Raw genomic sequence first — 24283 nt, 5'->3', positions numbered from 1 at the left:
GGTGGAAAATATGGAAATAAGTATTGCCAAGAACTACTCTTTCTACATCATCTCCCTAAACTTTAGGTGAAAGGGTGAATCATATTTTACTAAGGTAAAATTTATCATAGCTATGGCAATAACACTGTAATTTTTCACCTCCTACATAGCAAACCCTTACTAGAAAAACTGAAAGCTTCATGTAAATCAAGACTTGGATGTTACCTGTGTACATTGCCCTTGCACATGAAAGGGGAAATGCTGAACAATGTGAAAACTAGGAGCTCGTAAGTGAAACCATGCTTATTCCCCTCCCAGGGCATAGATATTCAAATGGCTACACTACAAACACATACTATTTATTAATTTTTTACAGTAGAGACATCTGGAAACATCACAAAGGTCTTAACTAACACTTCCCAAATGTTGTAAGGGATTGAGAATTGAAAATTCCTAGGTGTTTGCTTTGAAATACACAAGTCTTCACCAGTAAATAAGAAGGCTATATGTTTCCATTCATTGCCTCAGAGTATGCATTTTTAATTCTTACACGGATTGTTGGAAGTTAATTGAAATGCCCAAATACCATTTGCCTCCCTTGTAGTACAAAATCTCACGTTTTTGTCTTGTGTTGTAATAAGATGCAGCACAACTGTATAAATGTAGTATGTGCAGATGCACACAGAATGGGTTTCCTTCAGAAAGGATAAGTTGCAGGTGTTGAGATTAAATTTAGTGTCCTTCAAAATTTTTCTCCTAGAAATCACTGTTTACACAATGCTATGCATAAAACAGGATTTTGCCCTCATGCATACATATATTGTTGTAATAAAATCCCGTTATCAAAACTACTTAATATTCAAAACACCATTTGGAGCTGTTGACATTACAAATTAATTGAATCAAAGAGCTGAGAAAAACAAACAAAAAGCTCAAAGAAAGACAACCATAACTAAGAGAGGGCCCATTTATCAAGAAAAAGCAGCAGGTGCTGTAAAACTGGTATATCCTAAGGAATTCTCAGAACTGTCAAGTTTACGGCCTCTCACAACTATTTATTGAATGCACAACACATAGGCTACAGGCTTCTCACAGTTCATACCTTTTTTTCCCATTCATACTCAGTTATGAACATACAAGGAGCTCCAGAAAAGTCTGAAGATCTGCTGTGTTTTAATACTGGACAGCAAGCCTGACATATTTGAGAGCATTTTCCATGGTGTCAGAAAAGTCTGTTTAGTTTTCTTTTTAAGACCTCTTGCAAACACTCAGCACATAGATGATTACTATTAGATGACTAAGTGCAACGTCCCTTATCTTATCTCAACACAACCATAACCAACCACAGACTTATCTAGCAGCAAAACCTGGGTGGGAATTCTGCCAGCAGCTGCACAGCCACCAGTCACCCAAGTGTACTACCTTGTTACATCTGCAAGTAAGAAAACCTCTTTAGACACAAGCATGTTATAGTACTTGTTTTCTGTGTTTGGAAAATAATGGATCTGTAATCACATGGCAGAGAACATAAGTAATATTTGTATAGAGGATTAGTCAGCACAGGTTGTTTGTTCAAAGGATGTTAAGAAAAAATGGAAACATGAAAGCAATACCAAAGTTCATCTCAATTTAATTTTCAGTATTCAGAGAAAGAAGGAAAATATCAATCTTCGATAGATTTCATGATCAGTCAGCAAAAGAAAGAAAGAGTCACTTAAAAAATGTGCCTGGCCCCCATTGCAGGGCAGGCAGGATTGCTGCAGCAATCCTAAATTTTCACAGAAGCAGCCAGCCGTTCTCTAAAGCAAAGTGCCAGCTCACAGCTGCATGAGAGCAGCATGATGTAGCAGCACCATTCTTAGATGAATGCTTGGGTTTGCACTTCCAGCCTGAGGAGACACTGAGAACAGAACAGGAATAGTCTAGAAAAATAACAAGACATGGACATGCAACAAATACAATCAGAAAGAAAAACAGGGACCACATAAGCAAGATTTTTCCCCATAGCATTAGGAAAATGTGCATAAGCAATCCAGAAGATGAAAACCCACTGTGCAAATTTTCATCAGCTAGTTCCAACTGTTATGAAAGATAATTGGCACATGATGAAATCACTTTCCAAAACACACTGGCTGTTGAAGACTCATGTTTAGAACACTTCGTCTTTATCAGTGAGAGTCAGCTAAACAAACTATTAAATCTAAATTTTTAATCTGTGTTCCACTCTCTGGATGTACAGGAACAGAGCAGTCTAAAGAACAACAGGGGGATAATAATCTTTAAAGAGCATCCTTTTGAAATTTAAAAATTAAAATACATTTACGTTCATAGAAAGCCAAGTGATAATATCCATCAGCTAGGTTTAGAGTTCAGCATTTTAATTCTTTCTAAAATCAGCAACAATAACTTTCTGTTATGATTAAGTAGATGTGCAAATAATTTTTTTAGATAAATCTATAATTGAAGTTTCTCATGCATTTACCATGAAGTGTTAAATTCAGTCAGAAGAAGAAGATGAACTACCCTCCTCGGTACAGAAGAGAGACTTTAGTAGTCACATCAGTTTATCTGTTACCCCCCAAAAAAATTTAGTTACAAATTAGAAACTACAAATGAAAATAATTATTCTCTATAACGAAAGTTAATTCCATCAGAAAATATTAAATTATTTTAGACACACTTTTTCACTCTGTTTCTTTATAATGACTACACTTTAATGAAATTCTGTAAAGTGTTAAATTCAAAGATACTACAATGAAACAGTAGCTGTATTTGAATGTCATAGAAAACAGATGGACCCTAAGACTCATTCTATATCCTATATTTTTTTACTTTATTCTTTCCTTCATGACTTCTTTATTAACAATCATGCATTCTACAGCTGTCAGTTCCCACAGCACTTGTCTTATTTAGTGTCATACTTTTCTATTCAGAGAAGGAAGCACTTACCATGCAGTACACTAAATATAAAAAGGAATATTTCAAATGAAGCAAAGTTTGTGAATAGCAAAGAAGCAACAATTTCAATATGCAAACTACAAAATAGCCATTGGGAAAGAATATTTCCTGGGTTACTGCTGCTTTTGTTTTCTTTCTGTACTACAGTTTCCTGGCAAACCTCAATTATATTCTCAATATCTTTCTCGATAAAAATGTCTTTTTCTAGTGATCAACAGCATTTTGCTGCAGAAAGAACAGTTACACAGAGTGGGGGTTTACTATTTCCTAATGTTTCTAAGCCTAATTACTTTGTCATCACTGCAGACTACCACAAGATGAAAATACCAAAAATTGGGCGTGGAGTTAAACTGTCATCCTTACCATACTTCTGTAACGGGAGCAACAGGTAATTTCAGATACCAGATCCTTGAAGCAAACAAAATATTATATTGGGATTTATGCATGGCATGCATATCTGCCTGCTGAATACCCAGACATGCACACATTATAAACACATAAAACTCAGCAGAAGGTTGGGAAAGTCTGTCAAAGGAGCTTAGCTCTCCTGACTGAGACCAAAGCAATTCAAGCCTTTATTCTTTACTAATGGTGACAAATGCAGGTGAGGCAACACAACGCTCAAGTTAGCAAGCATATGATAAATACAAGAAACTAAGCACCTTTCTGTACTGCACATCTTAGACACCATGAGTGGTGGTGGGGAAACAACTTAAAAAATTAAGAAATCACAAGGGAGAAAATGTTTATATCAAGAATCCGTTCAGTGAATCCAGAAAACTTCTCTATGAAGAGAATGAAAGCACCTCACAAAAAAACAAAAGCTTCATACAGATTTGGTTTATTTTATTGCCTGTGAAATCTGGTTGTGTTTAGAAGTCTCTCTCAGTACAAAAAGAACCTCAAACTTGAGGCTTCATATGATCTTGTCTCTAATAAAATGATAGCATCATATCTGTATGGCAGATTTATTCTCTTCCTACCCAACCAACATGCTGGCAATGCACAGTACCTTTCTCTTGTCCACAGCTTTCTGAGGCAGTTGTGTTTGATTTTTATTTAAAGAGGTGAAGACTGAGCAACACCAGCAGCTGAGTCTCAAGCTTTGTTTGTTCTGGGATTTTCCACACCCTAGCTCCTAGTCCTGTTGGAATGTTCTCCTTTTCACCACCAAGGAGGGCTTCCAGAGCAGTATTAGTGACATCATCTGTTAAACAAAAGACAAGAGATTTAATACAAATCAGATTTCATTAAAAGCTTTGATGATAGCAATGCAATAGAAATTTATTTACACGGGGTAACAAAATGCAGCAGAATAAGGTATCTGTGAAATTGCAAGTGTGGCATCTTCTCTCCATTAAGAACAGATATGGAATGGTGGCCTTTCCTAGATGGCCCTCAGTGAAAGCAGGATTGAAGCTGCTAAGCTCCTTGGCAACTAGATAAGGTCAATCCAGAATGTTACCTCTGTCTAGCTAACACTAAATTTGTATTTCATTTCAACACAAGTTATTGGGTTTTGGGATACCAAAATGGTCATGGTGGCCACCTATAAATTGTCATGTACAGATTGTCCACTGCCGTGAATCTTTATAAATACTAAGAATATACCAACATAAGGAAGCTATCATGTGTCATATTGAAAGAAGGATAAGACTAAATTTTAGAAATTAATACCATTCTTGAAGGCAATTATCACAATTTCCTTTCTAAAAACAAACAATCAAAAGACAATGGACAGGGCCTTGATATTGTCTGACTTCAAATTTCTTTTTAATACTGCAATGTACTTTGATCACAAGGAGAAACAACAGAAGCATTTGACTTGTTTGTTGATGTTAACAGCATGTTAATTTGAATTGGTATTGCCCATGCACAGAAAAATTTATAGAAATAAAATTGTCATTATGGGGTATCTTCATGGAAAATATCACTCTGAAAGCTTAATGACTGAAAGCAATACAAGTTCCTTAATGAGTATCGTTTACCTCAGTTTCCCTAGTGTCTCCTAACACCTTTAACTACACCTTTCACAGCAGAGCGAATAAAAGAAAAAAGTACTAAGTCTTCCAGCTAAAAGTACTAAATCTTCCCTTGTGTTAGAGATTGACAAGTGAATTGAACAAGCCAAACAGATTCAGCAATATCTTAAGCAGACATGGCCATATGGGGTCCCCAAAGCAGAGAGCTGGCAGACACAACACAGAACAGGTCAAACTGCCTTTTGGGCAAGAGAGCTGGAAGCCAGACAGAATTCCACATATGAACTGTGCTGAAACATGATGGATATAACTACTATCATGTACAATGTTCAAATCTTCACCAAAAAATCTTCCACATAAAATACACGAGGATTGCATCCAGGAGTATCAGTCCCAAACACTTCCCTTGCTGGGAAATCCTGCATTTCTCTCTAGGGGTTTGTCCAAGGCAACACCATGTATTCTGTTTTTAGTGGTTTAAAGACTTAATCCTTTATTTGTTCAATAAAGACAGGCATCTAGGTAGTGTTTAATGGAGAAAGGAAATCTACATACTCATTTCCTTAGGGCCAAATTCACTGCTGTGATAGAATACTTTGAAAAGGATGAAAGTACAGCTAGGGCCAGATCATGGCAGAAGATCAAAGTGCTGAAACAGCTTAGCTGGCATATTTAAGTAGCACAAAACACTGGAAAAGAGGAATTCGATTTATTTATATAGTAACAAAGCTCCTCAGGCCAAGCGCCTCTATTTTTTATGCCGTCAGATATGTCTCACTTTACCCCATCTTCATCATTCTTTTTGAGTTGCCCTATTCTCAAATATTCTAATCTTGTTACTCCACATAAAAAATTTTGCTGCTTTATTCTGGCCTTCAGTTATCAATCTGAATACATTTGAATAAAAGGGAAAGAGAAGGTTTCCCCATATTAATATGCAATATAGAAACACCTAAGACAAAGCAAGAACTTCCTTGTGAAAGGCCACTAGACAGCAATAAGGCCAATAAGATGATAACAAAACAGACTAATACCTACAAGACTCAAAAGGGAAAAAAAAAAAAAACATCAAACCACAGCTCCAAATGCCAAAGTTACCTGGATAATTTGTCTACATTGAAAAACTTACATATTTTAGAATATCTACTAATTCTGTAATACTAATTCTTCTAAAAAGTAAGTTATTTGATCCTAAAAAGCTTATTATTTAGATTATTTTTTTTTTAATTCTCTAGTAAACTTGGAAATAAAAATAGCTTATTTTTGGCCAACTGTCCTCAATATATTACAAGAGTAGTGTTTACAAAAGCTTTGAGAGAAGAATGAAAAAGATATCTAGAATGTGGGTAAGTTACAGTCATAAGAGCAAATAAAAAGAAGTAGCAGAGTAATTTGACAATATCTGCTTCTGAAAGTGGATGTTTCAGTAGCATAGCACATGAGTGAGATTAAAAAATTGGCAATAAGTCTTGCAAAAACTGAGGCAAATTTGAAACATTTAATTATGCCAGTCAGTACAAGCTGTTAGCGTGCTATTCACAGCGAATTACCAGCAACCACTGGAAAACTACAACCTAATAATCCTTCAGTAATCTGGATACTTAATTTCTCATTTCCATAAACTGCTAAACTAAGTCTATTTCTAATGGTGAAGAGGAAGGATAAAGAGGGGAATCTATTACTGTGGAAATATATCTGTTAATCTACAAACAAACAGACCATAAACTACTGCTGTTCAAATTCATTCAGAATATACCACACACACCAAAAGCACCTCCAAGAACCAAAACTATTATAGAAATAATTTGATAGATGAGCTATGTTGGATACATTACTAATTTCACTCAGTGCAGTTAAATCACCAACATGTCCATACCCTGTAGTTATGGCAGCAAATGCTAAATAAACAAAGTTGATTCAGTTATGTTCTTTATCATATAATGGCTCTCTAGACAAAATATAGTGTTATAAAAATGAAGGGTTTTATCTGTTTATATGAAAATAACTAGCAACACTTGTCAACATTTCCCAAATAGCTAGGAAAGGATGGAAGGTATTCGAGATTGCTCAGATTTTTAATCACAAACTGCAATACACAGAATCTTTGGTTCAAGTTCTGTTTCTCACACTTTTACTTCCATCATTTCAGGCAGCATTGCATCTGGAAAGCAAGAGAAGTTTAAAGGTAAGAGAGTAAACACTGATGCCATCCTCCATCCTTTTCCTGAGATTCCCAAAATAGGCAAAGCACTCAGGTTCTCAGAGATTTTAGCCAGATCTGTTAACACGGGACATCTTAGTCCACTTTAACTCCTAAACAGATTGAATTACTTACAGAGATCTACAAAAATAACTGCTAAGGTGGACAGCTAGTTAAGATTTCTTCTTTGAAATCAGAACAGCTGAGGACAATTCCTCTGACAGCTGGGGTAATGTTGTGTACAGTCCATATATGCGGGGTCTGTGGACTATAAGGGGTGGGGATCTCAAAAGAAAACCTTGTTCTGTAGAAGGGGGGTACAAAACCTTCCTTCTGCCCAGCACACCTCACACAGAAACAGGCAGGGTCCAAGTATAATCCCCCGAGCAGAAAAAAGAGCAATCAATCATCCTTGGCATATGGTAAGAGAAAAACAGTTTCCCTGAATGTTTTGGAAGCCCTCCCTATGTATTTGTACAGCTGATCCACATTTTGAAGACTTTTTGAAAACAAGGCCTTTTTGCTTTAAAATGACTAAGCATAAAACAATACTGACCCAAATAAAAGGCAATTTCTTTGGGAAAACAGTGCTGAACACATCTGTGAGTTCTCTGCAGTAGTTGCTAGAAATTTAAGATGGCAAATGCTTTGTAATGAGAATATGTACATTACCACTGGCTTTTTGTCAGAAGTTATTCTAATTGACAGCTAGAGGAGTGGGGGGAAGGAGTTCCTTCACGCAACCAAATGTTAAATTATTAAAAAAGAATATTTCTTTCAAAAAACCTATGACATTTTACTATGGTGCCTTGTAATCTACTCTAAAGCTTTCTATCCATAATATTAATTTGATTTACAGCTTTTTAAGAGATCTATTTGCCAGGCATAAAAAAATACATGCAGGGAGACTGCATCTTCCCCTTCCTGCCCCTGCTCTTGGATTTCTGACTGTGACACCTTGGTACCAGATTCCCTAGGATTTCCAACAGAGCAAAAACTTTATTTACACATAAATAAGTGGCACAGATGCAGCCCTTAATGAACAACTTAACATTCTGACAGCCAGAACCTGCCAGCAACAAACGCTTATGCCCAACATAGATCACTTGCTCCCTCCTTTAGCCATTCAGTGTCTGCCTAGTACACAGAAATGTGCTGCCTTCTGCTGTGGCTGCACCAAAAGCAGATTGGGAGGAAAGAAAAAAAAAGGAGACAATAAAAATAGAAGAAAAAAAAGAGATCTTTAAAACAATCCCCTGAAAGCAAAGACAATCTAAAGAGCGGCTTCAATGTGAATGCATCATGGCCCAAGGAAGAAATAGCACAGATCATGCCAGAGTCACCCCCTTTCAACACAAAGACTTATCAGCAGGAAAATACTGTGGCATGACCTTTATAGATCACTCTACATATGAGCAAAATGCACTTTGAAAAATGTGCAGCCATTTCTTTGCATAGTGAACAAACCATGGGGGTTTGTTCACTATGTAAAGAAGTCTCTATTTTTTACATAGTGAACAAACTTAAAGGGCACAAAAAGACTTCACAAAAAGAACACATAAAAAACCTCTCTTCTTATTTTTAATACCAACTTTGAAATTAATACAGCTAAAATCAGACATGATAAGCAGCAAGTTCTTGGCTACAAATACATCTGTCATTACTACCAGGGAATACTGATGAAAACTTTCCTGATCTGTTCTAAACTCCTGTTTATATTGCAAAATACATCTTTGATGGACAAAACACAGAACTTTTATTTGGATACTAGAAGCAATGACAGATATAGAAGTAGTCATTCACTTTCCTGCCTCCCTTATGTTACATGTTTCTGTTTTGGCATCCCCATGATAGGGAACCCTTTGGGATCATTTGAACTTCTGTCAGCAATCATGGACTACCAAAATTAGGTCAACAATTCAAATTTATTTCCATGTTACTTTTTGCCTTGCTGCAGATTACTAGGCCACAATTCCCAGATGGAGAGCCTACCAATGACTGAAACAGTGCTTTCAGAGGAATTGGTATCATTCCTGACACCTTGCTGCTTTAATTGGATTGTCAAGGCAAAGAAAAATCTTCTTATTCTTTCTTTTTTTCTCTGAAGTAAGGGGCAACAGAGATTCTTGAGCATGTGTTTCAGAGGATTCTGACTTGCTTCTACAGTTGATTTAAACCATAAAACACATTTAGAAAGTAAGCTAATTACAATGTTTACTAGATTTTATATGTCAAATACTGTGTACAAACTGCAGGATAGGGTTGCTTTTGCATGCAGAATTAGGCCAACTTTATTCTCTATGTTACATAGTGCTTATGTTTAATAGTCATACAAAAACTTTTTCAGTAATTAAGATGAAGGGGATGAAGTACAATTGGAAGGAAAGCTATCAACATGAAATTATGTCCTTGAAGCCTACCAATAATTAACTAATAAAGTAATGAATTGCATTCTGTATTCATTACATATCAAAATGCACTAAGGCTTTTAAAAAACACATTCAATTGTCTTTCAGTGGGCATGGCCAGAGACTGGCTCTAACTAAGAACCAGTCTTTTTATACTTTTTTAAAAAAGGATAAAAATAATCAGTCAACACAAAATGTTTTCTCCAACACAGATTTCTTTGCTCAAGGCTAAGACTGGTGACACCTTTCAGCCTCTTTACAAATGTTTGTGGCTCTTTTTGCTCTCAGGTCTGTCAAAGGAGCCAACCTACTCCCTGGAAGCTCTGACATCCAAGACCCTTTCTCTCACACAAAATACGCTTATGGACATGTTCCATACAGAAAAGTTGTCTTAGGCTACTCAGACATTACAAAAGAGACAATTCTTTTTGGTTAACATTCATTTTTATGTTACCATAGGATTTATACAAATGCAACAAAGATGGGAGCACACACCAGAGCTTTATATAATCATCCATAAAGCATAATCTTAAAAAGTATAAAACTGAGGGGTCTAACACTTCAGTAGGAGCATGTTGAGTGCATTAAGAAACTTGAAGGAATAATCTTTTCTTTATACAGTCTTAAACACCAGTGAGTTTTGAGAACTTGCAAGAACAAAATAAATAATGCTCTCCAACACACTCTCTTTAGTCTTTTCTGACTGATGAACAGATCCAGAGAGAATTTCCAGCCATGCATAGGCTTCAGCATTAGTTCTGTAAGTCTCATCCCCTGGCTGGACACCTCTTGCTCTGCCTGTGCTGCACCAGCAGGGAGCCCAGCTCTGTAGCAATGGGACAGGAATTAATGTTGAGCCATTGCTCTGCTTTGCTGGCAATGCTTTGCTTCCAGATCAGTTTCAAGTTGATGAGTAACAATTTTTGTCCTCTAGACTTACCCAGAAACCAAAGTTATCTTGTCTTGCTGCTACCCAGCTTACTCACAGCCATAGGCTGGTGCAGTGAAGGTTTAAGAGACCATTTTTCTTCCCTACTCCCACACAGAGTGTCCAGTGATGCTTTATCAAAGTGACGTAAGATCACCAACTCACTCTCTTCTTCAATATTTTAGATACTTGAGATTTTTCAGTTTTAAAGCCTGAACAAGTATTCCTGCCACTGGTAAAACAACTTCATGTATTTGCATTTTCCTTCACACAATGGAAAAGTAAAGGTTTCACCCTCCATAAAGAACTCCTATTTGTACAATGGTGCTCCACAGGGCCTAGCATTTATAAAATGTCAGTCTAATGCAAGATTTATTAGGCTATTCAGGTCTTTTAGCTTCTCTCACACACGGCTTGTTTATTTGCTGTTTATTTGCTCAGAAATTCATGCAATATATAAACATGTATGACACTCACATTTATATGAGTACAAGCAAAAACATACAATGGCCTCATAAAGAAACAAATTAATCCCTAAATCTGAACAACCTGAAATCTCTTTCCTATACCTTAACTGAAAATCTTTTATGCAAAAGCTATTCAATTATAAAACTTAACTTTAACATGATTAATTTTAAAATAACCAATTTTCACATCAGCATTTGTAATGAGTTTGAAAATTGCTAAATGTGGTCATTGCTACAAGTAATAGTGCTCAATTTTAATTTCCTTGTGCACTTTAAGAAATCTGCACTGTGTCATAACAGGGATACTTCATGGTATGTGTATTTTTTTTCCAGAGTTTTTGACAAACTAGTCACAAAACTCTTCTTTGCAGCTCTGTGGTAGTCCTTCCCTCTATAAGCCAGATCCTTAAAGCTGCAAGAAATCTTAAAATATGTTTTTCAATGAGGGAAGATTTAGAATTAGTACATTTCAAATTTCAACCCAAATGAAAGCCAAGTGCCGTGCCAAGGATCTTTGCCAGCTGGAATTAGGTATCATGTGAAAAACTGGAACAGTGTAAGCTTTTGCTTTACAGTGTTACAAAGATCTCATAGGATCACAGTCTTTCCTTTAATTTTTTTCATTCATTTCAGACAAATTCCTGGCTTTAGGGGATGGTCTGTATACAAACACTTGTAATGCAATGATATTTGGGAATTCAGTTAAAAAAAGGCAGATCAGTATATAAACAGATCAAATAGCTGTAAATCTAAAATATATAGAACAGCATAAAACTATCTGTCAGGAGGGGGGGAGATAGGATGTCAAAGACTCATTACAGAGATATTCCACCATAGTGCCACTATTTCTATATGTATATTCCTAAGGACAGACTTGTATGTATGAACACAAGAAGCCATATTAAAGGCTAAAAGGAACATTAGGCTGAAAGAAATTTCATTTTCAAATTTTGGTACCAGCTTTTCCTATTACTCTTTTTGTTTTTAGAACAGAGGCCTCTTAATTTTGACTCAGTGTTGCAGTATCAACTGGAATACGCTCTAAAATCCAGAAAGGTCTTCAGACAAGTTATCAACCCTCCACCCCCCATTCTAGACACCTCAAAAATCTATTTTTCACCCTATGACAAATTAACTATTATTCTACGTAAACTCTCTTGCTTTGAAATTCTTCATATAAAGGTGGTAATTTGCTCCATGGGTCAAAATCAAAGTCACAGGTGTCTTGGACTCTGTACCAAGGTCTCCGAGCCCCCTGGGAGGGGCTTGAGCCATCCAGGACAGCCAGAGGGATGTCCTGGGATCTGAAATCTCCTCTTTGTCATGAATATCCTCATCCCCTTTTTTATTATCGACACACAGTGCCTGTCATAAGATTAATAAAGCAAGAAACGAAGGAAATCATTTACACTGAATCTGCAGCTTCACTGAACTCCTCACCCAAGAGTAAGCGAGCAGGTCATTGCTGGTGCTGCTCCCTTGCAGGCAGCGTGTGCCAAGGGAGGAGGTTTACACCAGGTCACCCAGTGACTCAGCAGCAAGCTCTGGAGAAGGATTGGGGCAGCCCAGCCCTGTGCTCATCCTCAGCAACAAACCTGAGCTCCCAGACCCGACAGCATCCATCAGCTCTGCTCAGGCACCAACTCAGTGACCTCAGCTTTGCAGCCTATCAGCAGTAATGCCTCAGTTCAAACAGCAAAGTTAAAATGCCTGTGTTTTCTCTGTAAAGCACACAGCTGCTATGCTCACAATACAGATTTCAGAATAATAATCAAAATGACACGAACTTGTACGTCTGCAAATTCTGTGCTCTCTTACAGATTTTGACAAAGACCTACCATTTAATAAGTATCAGAATCCAGATAGCCTATTATTCCACCTACTCAAAAATGGGATATTTTTCTGTTCAGAAACAGCATGTTAAAGTGATTTGCAGGAGATGGTAAAAGTTTCCTTCTCCCAGAAACCTCAGCAAGTTCAATTAAACAATGACAAGCGTAACAGCTTGAAACAGGCACTGTTTGATACAAAGACATCACTATCTTTCAGTAAGGGACCTCATGCTAGTTTTACATGAACAAAGAGCTGCTTCCAATTAAAATCATGGTAATGGGGGATGGGAGGAAAAAAATCAACCCAAATACTCTCCATGTACTTGCTTTTATGGAACAATTACCCAGCAACAATGTGACATCCTTCTCCAGCCATTTTGCCAAAAGCACTGTAAGGGAGTGCTGTAATGTGTGAGCATGATGGCTGCTAAATTCTACTTCTCTGCTAATTCCAGTCCAACTATTCACCCAGCTGAATCCTCACTGTGTGGTCTCCACTGTGAGGATTTCATGCCTGATAATGGCACAGTTCACAACATACATATTTTACAGCTATTATTGAAAAGGCATTTTTCAGTTAAGAAGTATTTAGGTATATCTCATGCCATAGAGATGCAAAGAAATAGTGTGATTTCTTAAACTAGGCAACCAATATATGCTTATAAGTGTAATTTATCTACCATAGATTTTTCAGTCCCTAAGACTGAAAACTACCTGTCTCAGTTACTCCTATGCACAGAAAGAGCAAAGGCTTTTGGCATTCTCAGATCAAAACATTCAGTGCTTCACTAGTAGCACCAAAGCCACACCTCACATGTATAAAGGAAAGCCCAAGACTATTGATACCAAAACTGCAAACTCAATGTAAGTTTCTTTTAACATACTAGATTATATTCTTCCTCTGCTCCATGTTCCCATTCTACAGAGAATGAACTCTCTTTTTCCTGATGGAGCAATATCTCACCACTTCTTCCTATCCTCCTCATCTCATTAATATTTTTGTTTGCCAGGAGTACTAAATAAGTTTTCTTCTAGAGATGTTCTGGTTGACATATATCTAAAAGTCAGAACAGGTCTTCTTAGCTCAGAATAAGCTGGTCTTTAAAGGTGGCCCCTTGTGTTTCAGACATAATTAACAGGCTGTTATGCCCAAAACCTTGTGTAACTCTTCTGCTGACATCAGCTGGATTTAACAAAGGCTAGGTGAGTGCCCCTGCCTGCAGACATTGCCTTGTCAGTATAAAGAGTCAATGATCTCTTGAGGAGTAAACATCTACAATCAGAATCAGGAAAAATATGTTGGAGGAATTTTTGTCATCATTGAACAGAAAGACAGGAAACTACTGAGCTGTATTTTGACAGAATTTTGCCTTCGCTATTGCACCATAAAGTTCTGCTTCTAGCCTCCCCAGCAAGAGCTGAAAATACCAGCTGTGAAAATCTTAGCTGTGTCCTAAAAATATGGCTGCCATGGCCTTCTCAAGATACATTAGAGAAACTAATCAAGTTCCCCTAAGTAAATTAAAAGTAGAAACACACCTCCCAAAGCCTGGTGTCTGAAATCCTTTTTCCTTCCTCTCCTCCCACATTTTTCTCCTATATATATATATATATAAATTCATATACACACAGCAATACATATGCTGTACACCAAAACAGAATGCTGTCATTAAATGACATAGCCAGAAATGGCAACAGATTTGGCAAGAAAAGTTCATTTCTGGTATGCATAACAGCCTGGTCTGAGCCTCAGATGCAGCAACTCCACCAAGCATTAGCCGGTGCTCACTAAGGTCAGGAAGAACTTGAGCTGGAATGTGTAATACCCCGGTTAAACGTCCATCTTCCACAGCAGCGACACAGGTAGGAGGCAGCCTGAAGGGCTTTGTGCACAGGAAACATGCCCTGGGAGGGTGGGGTTTTCTGTGTTCATCACCTTCCTGCAGCACTTCAGAGATCTGTTCACACAAACCTGCAAAATCCCCACCTTTCAAGAACACGAGTAGGGAGACCAGGAACAGACACAAAACTGCTTCTAGCTCTCCCACAAGGGAGTTCTCATTATTGTGACATATGCTGAGCTTAAAATCCTTGCTGTGCTGACTGCACTAACACAGCTCAGCTTGTTTCACTTTGCCAGCTCATAAAGTTCAGACTCAGCATCCCTAACTGCAGCCCAGTGCTGTTCTGACATTTCCACACCTGTGCAGAGCGAACTCCCATTTTAAAGTAAGTTCCAAGAGAAATTTGCTTCAAACTTGTTTGCTCCATAACAAGCTAATTTTGGTATTAATATTCTAATATTATGTTAGGAAATATCAAGTGAAATTCTTTGCAATAGCAAATGTACTGTACCAAGTATTTTTTATTTACGATTCAGTTAAGACAATTCATGTCATATAAAGTTATCTGCAATACTATCACCTCATTTGTTTTTTCTGACAGTTAAAAAAATAATCTATTTTTCACTTTTTGTATAATATCACCTTTAATGAGAAGCATAAAATAACTATGGAATCATAAATCACTTAGGGTTGGAAGGGACCTGAGAGATCATCTTGGTCTAACTCTCCTGTCCTGGGCAGGGACACCTCTCACTAGACCAAACTGCTCAAAAAATTGTGCACTTACTTACTAACTCTAACTTAAATACTGAACAGAAATATTTTTAAAAGCTTCTTTGTCCAGTTTCAGGTTTGTTTTTTGGGGTTTTCTTTCTCTGGTTTTCCCACACCAGATAAATAATTTGGCTTTATACCACCCTCTTTTTACTGTGTATTTAAATAAACACCTCCCAGTAAATAAAGTTTCAGATGAAACAGACTGCTGCTGGAGTCAGCAAAGATGTGTTAGAAAAAGAGAAATAACATATGCATGCTTCTACATCAAAGTATCCATATTTATTAGGCACAATGGAACAGTAAAGGCAAGGAAAGTGCAACCATCAGCAGAAGTGCATGCTCCTGATAAAATATATTGAAGAAGCCACGTAAAAGCTGGCTTATACTTAGTCCTTATCTACACAGCAGTAATTTATATATCTTTATATATACAAAGATATATATATTTAAATGTATACATACACACATCCAAGATTTTTCTTTTACCAACATGGCAGTACACATTTTCTCTCTAAAACATTATTAATAACACGTCACTTAGAAGTCCTTTAGGGGGTTAAAATGGGAAGATGCATACTTTGAACTTTTACTTCTGTCACAGATTTCCTTTGTTGCAAGGCAGGCACACAGAGTCTGAATGCTGTGGACATTACCATTTATGTAGTGCTGCCCCAATTACCCCTCTTTGCCTACCCTCCAGTGGTCACAGTGCTGGGTTTGCTCTTTTTGGCTCAGCACAGCCCAAAGGCTTCTAAGGAAGCTGTTCACTAGGTTGCATGCATCCATTATTATTTAAAATCCAACAGACACTACAGTTCTTCATTTCCACATGTATCACTTTAGGCAAACCTGCACTAAATTTATTCCATCATATGGCAAACATTCACCTTTTTTTAAATCCTTGTGGGATTCCTCACAATACTCTTTAACTAATGCAATTTGTTTGCTGAAGGCACAGCAGCTGCTGTAAAACAAACAACATTCAATTAAACTTTATACTAAAATATTGCTAAGTATGAAATGTCGCTGTAATTCAGATTTGGTGAGTTCAAATCTAGTTTCAGAGCACTGAATACCTAACACAAAGGAGAAATAGTTTTTTAAATGTAACAAAGTAACTTGAATAAGCTTTATTGGATATGATATGTGTGAGACAGCCATCTAATTATCATCAATTTTTACATACCAACCCAAGCTGTAGCATTTGGGGAAAAAATAAAATTAACCTATAAGGTGATTGATGCTTGGTACTACTGGTGCTATTTCACCCAGAGGGTTACAGAAAGTAAATTATCACCTTATTCCACAAGATCCTCCATCTGCAGTACAGCAATAGGATAAATTATCCCTTCCCATTTAGTTTTGATGTTTATAAAATATTATTTGGTACAGATATAAGCAAGCCATCAGCATGTTTGCAGAGGGAGGAAAATGATTTACACAGACACAGCTAGATCCTCCAATGCATACACTACTTGTTACTCTAAGCTCCATGAAACTTTGCAACTATATTTGGAAATTTTAGAGCAATCTGCTTTAATTCAACAGACTAGAGGCATGAAATAAAATGGAAGTCCCCTAAAACTGCTCTTTAGGATTGCATTAAACCTGAAGAATATCTCCAATTATTTCTTTAAAGAAACAGATGCATTGAAAACTTTCCAAGTACTATTTACATAATCCAAATAACAAATTGTTGAAATTGAAAAAAATGATGATTGAACATTTAGAACTGAGGTCTTTATTCAGAACCAGCTCCACAGATTTCTAAGATACAAAAGGACAACTGATCTAACAACATGAATGTGCAAAACAAAAAAAAAATATTTCTATTACAGCACAAAATTTATCTTTACAAAACATACTATATTTATAGCCTTTTGAAATAATTAATGGTCTCGAAAATGAGGCAAGCATTAAAACATCATGAGCAAGTGATTTTTCTTTAACAACAAACATGAGCAGATAGAACAACTTTTATTCAAGTCAGATCTTGTCTAATCTACAAAAGCAGGATAACAAGTTATAAAACAGCTGGCTCCTGCTAATTACTATTTCTAGATTTATTGGATTTTTGGCCTAATTAAGAAATTTAATTAAAATCCAATCTACAGCACAGATGATAGCTGTATTAAGCACAGCAGCTTGCTGCCTTTGTTGGATCATTAGCGCCTCTCGGTGAGTGTCACTGCAGGGCACAGCCCTGGGCCTCAGCCCCACACCCAGGGCAGCCCAGGGAGCACCCCCAATGCCTTCCCAACCCAGAAACCACCACCACTGCTCACAGCATCACACACAACAGGCCACTGCCTAGAGAACTCAGGTAACTGCAAACCCTCAAACACATCGAGCAAAGGCATTACATGTTTTTCATGAGTCCTGACACCAGGTTTCCCCTTTCTCACCCGACTGCCAGTAGGAACTGCGACAAAAATCTGAAATCCCCTTTGAAAAAAGCCAAAATGAAGCCATGTATCAGTATTCCTAGACTTCAGAGAAGTGCTTGACACTGTCATCTCACAGCATTCTACTGGAGAAACAGGCTGCTCCTGGCTTGGGTGGGTGCACTGGAATAGCTGTCTGGGCCCAAACAGGGGTGGTGAATGGAGATACACCCGAGCTCTTGGTGTTCCCCAGGACTCAGTACTGGGGCCAGTCCTGTTTAATCTTTATCAACAATCTGAACAACATCAAGTGCACCCTCAGTCACTCCACAAAGGACACTAAATTGGGCAGGAGTGTTGATCTGCTGGAGGGCAGGAGGGCTCTGCAGAGGGATCTGCACAGCCTGGATCAATGGGCTGAGGCCAGAGGTAGAAGGTTCAACAAGGCCAAGTGCTGGGTGCTGTGTTTGGGTCACAGCAACCCCAGGCAGTGCCACAGGCTGGAGCAGAGTGGCTGGAAAGCAGACTGGTGGAGAAGGACCTGGGGGGGCTGGTGACAGTGACTGAATGTGAGCCAGAGTGTGTCCAGGCGGTCAAGAAGGCCAATGGCACCTGGCTTGGATCAAAAACACAGCAGAACCAGGGCAGTGATTGTCACTCTGGCACTGCTGAGGTCATACCTCGAGTTCTGTGCTCAGTTCTGGGCCTCTCAAAACAAGAAAGACACTGAGGTGCTGGAGAGTGCGCAGAGAAGGCAAACAGAGCTGGTGAATGGTCTGGAGCACAAGTCTCACGAGCAGCAGTGAAGGAGCTGAGGGTGTTTCATCTGGAGAACAAGAGGCTCAAAGAGAGACCTTATCACTCTCTACAATTACCTGAAAGAAGCTTATATCCAGGTGAGGATCGGTTTCTTCTCCCAGGTAACCAGTGACAGGATAAGAGAAAATGGCCTCAAGTTGGAAATAGCCAGGGGAAATTTACATAGGAAAAATTTCTTCACTGAAAGGGTTGTAAAGCATTGGAACAGGTTACCCAGAGAAGTGGTGGAGTCACTATCCCTGGAAGTACTGAAAAGATGAATAGGTGTGGAACTTAAGGACATGGTTTAGCAGTGGACTCGGTGGTGCTGGATTCACAGTTGGTCTCCGTGATCTTAAAGGTTGTCATGGTTTGAGCCTGGCACAGAGCCAGTGCCCCCCATGAAAATGCCTTCACCCTGGTGTCTGCTGTGAGATGTGACCAGGAATAAGCAAAACAGGCTCCAACTTAAACATAAAGAACACTTTATTACTTAAACTACAGGAAAATAGGGAAAGACTATAAGGGAAAGAAAAAAAATTGAAAACCTTACAAAAACCATTTTCCTCCTCCCCACTACCTGACTTTCCCAATCCGATACATTCTCCCAAATCATCAACTGCCCAGCCTTGGCCCCACACTTTAGTATACTCAAACTGCAGTTCATGAAGAGGAAAGGAGTCCTTCTTGTTCCATAGGCTTCTCCTGGAAACACACTGAAACCTCGTGTGCTTCCTTGTCACTTCGGCACCGCCCGGAAAAAGTCCTTTTGCCGCTTGTGACATCTTCCTTCCATGCCCAGTGCTCTCACCACTGAGGCATGGCCAGAGCTGCTTTTAGGGTTGTCTTTCAAGGATGCCTTGTCTCACTCCAAAAAGGCACAGTCTCTGCTTTGGGACATCTGTCCCCCCCATATTTTTCCAACCCCCTGGGGCCGGGGGGTCCTCACGAATGAACCCTCCTGGTTTTGAGGCACTGCCTCCCCCTAAATGCAGTCTGTGTCACAGGAACAACTGAGTCCATGGCCACAAGAAAAGTCCAGCCAAAAGGCCACTCCAAATCATCTCTCCCCATCCAATCATCTCCACGTTCTTCGGGCCAGGTCCTTGTCTCATCTCATCTCTTATCTCCCTTCTTATTCAGCTTCGAGGAGGATTAGCATTTTTGCAAGGCCCCAATCATGAAAGAAAGGGTTAAAAGTTTTCAGTCTCTGTCTATCTCAGGACGATGATACTCCCACACGTGCTGCTGCTGCGGCCGGCCGGGCTGCACCCTTCCCCCCCCTTTCTCCTCCTGGGCCGGCTGCTATCACCGCCGACTCTCCCTCTCTCTCCCTCCTGGGGGGGGGAATGGCTGCCCGATGTCTCTTGGGGCTCCTCCACCCTTCCATCCTTGAGAGCTTTCTCACCCCCATCTCTGTCCAGGCCCCGGGCCTACCGCATGGCTGCCCCTCCCCCCGCCCAGCAGCAGAGGCTGGACGGGGGGAAGAGATCTGACCTCTGCGCTGCGACGTCCCAAGAGAGAGATCCAAGGGCAGTGCCCTGCTTTTTAACCCCTGTGTATTCTCGGAGGTGTGTCCAAACCCCACTGGCTACACCAGGTGTCAGTCTCAAACCCAAAACCTTCATTGGTTTGACCACAGCTTCCCAGAATTCCCACTTCTTCCTGGTCAAACCACCACAAAGGTCATTTTCAACGTAAACAAGTCTGTCATTCTATCTATATATAATGTTCTGTATCACTTCAAACCATGGTGCATGGTGTGTAATAAAACACTTTTTATCTGAAAAAAAAAAAAATCAGTATTAAAAATGAATGAGCTTGAAACACCAAAGCCTAGAATTATGTCTAGAAGAGTTCAACAGAGAAGCTCCAAGAAGGGATTCTATGTTACCACATCTTTCCCAAACTATGTAGAAGGTCCCAAGAAGCACCACAGTGGGCTGGCCCTGGCTGGATACCAGACACACACTATCACCATCATTCACTATCACTCCCCTCCACAAGTCAACAGGGAAGAGAAAACATACTGACTGATACAGGAGATGAAATATGAGCAGGGAGAGATCACTCAATGAGTGCCATCACAGAACAGACTCACCTTGGAATATTAACTGAATTTTTACAAACAAAATCAAACCAAGACAATGAGAAGTAAAATAAATCTTAAAATAAATCTTAAGAACAGCTTCTTCCTCCTCCTCCCTCCCTCCTTTCCAGCTCTACCTCCTCCCTTCAGTGGTGCAGGGAGACATAAATGCCTTTAAGAGCTTAACAAGATACTGTGCATCTATCTCAAAAAGGAGACAAAATACAAACAGGCAGATATATTCAATATGAGGTGTATTCAAGAACAAACCTCACATGTGAGGTGATTCCCTTCATTACCTTTGGTCTCAAGTACTGCACCCAGTTTTGTGCAGAAATAGGCCAATTAAGGCATCTAGAGAGAGGCCACAAGAAACAGCCTAAACTGCACGGTTGAAAATAATTGGAATTGTTAACCTTGAATAAAAGAGGAGAGTGAAGGGTTAAGAGTCTTCATATCTGTAGAAGGCTGTAACCAAGAAAAAAACTAATAAAATTCTCACTGCGTTCACTGTGAAGCAGATGATAAAGGAGCAAGAAGAGATTGATACTGTGAGGGAGAGGGGGAAACCACTGAGACTGCCTAACCAGGAAGAGATAACCTACAAAGAAGCAGCCTAAAAAGACCTATTAAATCTTTCTGAGAAGCCCTCTCAATCAGGCAGGCTATTAAGAACAGGTTGAACAAATATATAGTGGTGCTTTGTCTATCCATCGTACTGCTAAGAACAATGAACCAAGTAATGTCCAAATCCATTTTTTATTCCTTTAAAGATTTTTTTGGCGGGGGGGGGGGGGGCAGGAAGCAGTATGGATATATAAATTTATTTCTGCATGGCATGTCAGTTCTGTAGAACTATTTCTCAAATGCCTCTCTAGTAATTTAAGGGTCACGTAAATGCCAGGCTAAGATAATTTCATTATTTGGAGGACTCTCAAGGCCTTCCAAAAGGGCCATGATCTAATGTTCACGACACTGGCCTTATCACCATACTTGCAATATGTGGGAACTCAGCACATCACTCCTGATGTCCAGAGTTACCAAGATAACCCCTGGGGGGGGCTCGGAAATCCTGGAATGTTGCCAGAAGTGCTTGGTGGGTGGACTTTGACCCTGCACAGGATGTGCCACCTTTATGAGGACAAGAGGATCACTTGGGGATAAGTGGTGAAGGAATTGATTATTCACAGGGTGAAAACACAGGATTTGGGATTTTGGTACAGGGGGTTTTTAGGAGACAAGATGGAGGAATTAGGGCGTGCCTTGTCCTCCTCTTCTTCTTGTCATCCATCTTTGATGATGATGCTGGCGCTTTGGGATTGGTTCACATTAAATCTGCTCTTGTTAATAAGGGTAAAAGGTATTGGAAGGTAAAGGAAAATATCTTATACATAGTTTTTAGTATAAAAATAGACGACCGCCCAGTGGGAGGTCAGTGTGCCCATGGCTGTCTTGCTGGGCAGACCTCTGTCAGGCTGGGAGACAACTTTGTAGATAAGAATTAATAAACAATATTGAAGACCGAAAAATCTGAAGAGTGCTCTTGTCCTTTGGAGCGCACGCTGTCCCAAGGCCATTCTACGCCTTAACCAGGCAGAGACAACAGGCCGAGAACGGAGAGCAATATTTTTGTGGATGCTTTAAAGACTACACTGCAGAGTAGGGCTTCTCTCTTCTTAAGGGGAGAAATCAGCTAGAGTAACAGCTCCAAGCTAAACCCCACACTGTCTCCTCAATGGTTTTAACAGATTACTTTATGACCAGATATCTTCAATCACCTGGGCTTGCATATCTCACACAAGAGAATCTTGCTTTCCTAAAACAAGCAGTCTAGCAGTATACATTGAATTCAAAATGTTAACAATGTCTCAAAAACCAAACACTCCAAGCAACTAAAAATCCTTGTTTTTCACTGAACTGTTTTTAATAATTTCTGATTAAGGTTCATCAAGAACTAAAAAGAAAATATCATGTACCTCACAGCTACAGAACTAAACTCTAAATCAGATTTAAACTTACCCCCTGAAGTGACTGTCAAATGAGGCAGAAAATCCACCATGTTTTCCCATCCTTGCATGTGCTTCTTTGAATTCTATTAACATAAAAATGACAGAACTCCAGAACAATTGAGAACTACTTATTTATATTTTGATGGGCTGACAATCAAGATGAAAACAGTAAAGGTAATACATGAATGCCAAAGACTTATTAACTCAATGCCTTCTGAAAATAGCTGTACATGATACACAAAATACATGCTAACAGATGTGCTCACACATCATGGCACATTTTCAAGGAACCACTGAGTAATCAGATGGGTGGGATCACTGTCTCTTTTTCCCTTCCTTTTCTTTTTCCCACATTTTTAATTCTAGTTCTGGCAGTACACCTTGCTCTGATACAAGGCACCAACAGGTAGTAGGACTACTGCATTTTTGCTTTCCAGGAAGTCTCTGGCAAGACTAAGCCTCCCTAATGTGACAGGCGACCACCTCAAAGTTCATAGCAGGTTGGTGTTGAATATCTGCAGTGGGAAGCGACTAAATGAAACCAGAAAGTTGACAATACTGACTTTGTAAAAAATGTACTTTTTATTCTTAAGCCATTGCTCTTCACAGAAATATGCACAAAAAAACCATTTTTTCCCACTGAATTTAAGAATGCATGTCACCGTTGTTAACCTCATTTTAGTATTTTGTTTTAGACACCACCAGTCCAGCCAGGCCAAAAGAGCTCCAGTGGGCAGATCAAGAAGAAAGCTCCTGGGGTAAGTGCTAGATTTCTGTATAGGTTCCATCTTAATGAACCAGGTCCGTCTGCAGTGTTGTAGGACAGAATTCCTGGTTATGCAGCTGACAGGGAAGGGGGACAGCATGGCTTGTCAGCACCTCAAGGGTTCTCTATTTCACCTTCCTGCTCAGGGGGGCAGCTCTGAGATCCGACCATGGGGCTCAGGACTTTATTCTGTCTGGAAAACCTCCAAGGATGCATCCTGCAAGCCTTCTACAATGTATCCTCCAGGACAACACAGACTGTATCTGCCCTTCCTATACTCCTTATTAATCTACTGGACACTGGACCTGCAGTTACTACAATCTAGCCCAAGATAACACCCACAGACCAAACACAAATCACTTTGTTTCACTGATCTTTTCATGATTACACTTGAACATGTAATCCTTCCATTTCAATTTCTAATTTAGTCAAAGGGGAGATGAGAGGAGAAATAAAACTATTTGTGTAAACACACAGGTGGTGAAAACTATCATTTTTCATGCACTTCTGAAATACACTATACCCATTTTAACAAAACCATTTTAACAAATGTTATAACATTTCTACAGCTTTATTGCTGAAAAAAAACACGACTTTGCCATAGGTCTTAGGGCAGAAGGGTCAGAAGTAGTTGCCACATCCTTCATCTGAGTCAAAAAAATAATCAAATACAGATGAAGCAGAAAAAACCCTGCTCCAGTGTAGCCACTTGAAAGATGTTATTCTAAACCCTTGCAGATTAGCACAGACAAAAGAGCTCATGAACATTTAACAGTTGGGCATACATGGGCACAGTACAATGAGGAGCAGATAATCACCCCACCAAAACAACTGCCACAAATTTATTCCATCTCAATATGTA

General features: G+C 39.1%; 1 protein-coding gene across 8 annotated transcripts in view; it reads right to left on the bottom strand.

Annotated features, from left to right (window-relative positions):
• JAKMIP1 (janus kinase and microtubule interacting protein 1) overlaps nucleotides 1-24283 on the bottom strand; it is a 143658-nt gene that overhangs the window by 85319 nt on the left and 34056 nt on the right. For 6 of the 8 annotated variants that reach the window (XM_074541734.1, XM_074541731.1, XM_074541737.1 and 3 more), the window contains one exon: nucleotides 3950-4144. The exons of 1 other annotated variant lie outside the window; for it this stretch is intronic. The gene's annotated coding sequence lies outside the window, so the exon portion shown is untranslated. Of the gene's footprint in view, nucleotides 1-1081; nucleotides 1230-3949; nucleotides 4145-24283 lie in introns of those variants that run through there. One more of the 8 variants, XM_026792617.2, reaches the window with a different exon arrangement.

This window comes from Zonotrichia albicollis, chromosome 5 (assembly GCF_047830755.1).
Source record: "Zonotrichia albicollis isolate bZonAlb1 chromosome 5, bZonAlb1.hap1, whole genome shotgun sequence".
In the NCBI taxonomy this organism is placed as follows: domain Eukaryota; kingdom Metazoa; phylum Chordata; class Aves; order Passeriformes; family Passerellidae; genus Zonotrichia; species Zonotrichia albicollis.
The sequence above is the reverse complement of the archived record's forward strand: the minus strand, read 5'-3'. Positions and strand labels throughout refer to the sequence as shown.